This window comes from Rhinopithecus bieti, unplaced genomic scaffold, assembly GCF_001698545.2.
Source record: "Rhinopithecus bieti isolate Rb0 unplaced genomic scaffold, ASM169854v2 scaffold_22, whole genome shotgun sequence".
NCBI classification, from domain to species: domain Eukaryota; kingdom Metazoa; phylum Chordata; class Mammalia; order Primates; family Cercopithecidae; genus Rhinopithecus; species Rhinopithecus bieti.
In genome coordinates, this window is record NW_016803136.1 from 1,386,090 (window position 1) to 1,387,458 (window position 1,369).

The following is a 1,369-nucleotide window of genomic DNA, read 5'->3' on the forward strand; positions in this document are numbered from 1 at the left end:
CGCGCCCGGCCTTTATTTTTCATATTTTATTTTGAGTTATGTTTTTTCCATCTTTTCCAATAGCAAGATTGCTGCAGGTGTCCATAGGGGTTAGAGGCAGGGATCACACCACTGTGCAGCTATGCCCCGCTGTGAACCAACAGTCCCGCCCAGGAGACAGACTCCCACTGCCCTGGAGTCCCAGGCCTCCACTTCCTACCTCTGTGACCTTGTGCAAGTGACTTCACCTCTCTGTGTCTCAGCGTCTTCACTTGGGAAACAGGGAACATGCCGGTACCCATGTCATGGGGCTGCTGAGCCTCCTTGGATGAGGCAATGGACATAAAGCAGCTTTGTGTGGTGAGTGGCATATTTCCTTATTATTATTATTATTATTATTGAGAAAAGTGTGTTGCGAACAAGGAGGGATGGACACTCCCGCCCCTCAAAATTACCTCTAGGCTGGTCACGGTGCCACACACCTGTAATCCCAGCACTTTGGGAGGCCGAGGTGGGTGGATCACTCGAGGTCAGGAGTTCGAGACCAGCCTGGCCAACATGGTGAAACCCCGTGTGTGTTAAAAATACACAAATCAGCCAGGCATGGTGGTGTGCGCCGGTAGTGCCAGCTCCTCGGGAGGCTGAGGCAGGAGAATCCTTTGATCCTGGGATGCAGAGGTTGCAGTGAGCCGAGATCCCACTACTGCACTCCAGCCTGGGGGACAGAGCAAGACTCTGTCTCAAAAACAAAACAAAACAAAACAAAAAAACCTACTTCTGCATTTCTGCACGCTCCAGGCTTAACAGATGATAGAAACAAGCAGCTTTCCAGTGCCATGGATCTCTCTCTCTCTCTGTCTCTCTCTCTCTGTCTCTGCCTCACTCCCTCTGTCCTCTCTCTCTCTCTGTCAAGCTCCCTCTCTCTTCCTGTCTCTCCTGTCCCTTTTGTATCTCTCTGTCTCCCACTTGTGTCTCTCTGTCTGTCCCAGGCTGTCTCTCTCTGGACCTCTGTCTCCCTGTCTCATTCTCTCTCTGTTCTCTGTCCCTCCCTCCACACCTCTGTCTCCCTTTTTTTTTTTTTTTGAGATGGAGTCTTGCTCTGTCGCCCAGCTGGAGTGCAGTGGCCGGATCTCAGCTCACTGCAAGCTCCGCCTCCCGGGTTTACGCCATTCTCCTGCCTCAGCCTCCCGAGTAGCTGGGACTACAGGCGCCCGCCACCTCGCCTGGCTAGTTTTTTGTATTTTTTTTTAGGAGAGACGGGGTTTCCCTGTTTTAGCCAGGATGGTCTCGATCTCCTGACCTTGTGATCCGCCCGTCTCAGCCTCCCAAAGTGCTGGGATTACAGGCTTGAGCCACCGCGCCCGGCTGTCTCCCTTTTTTTTTTTTTTTT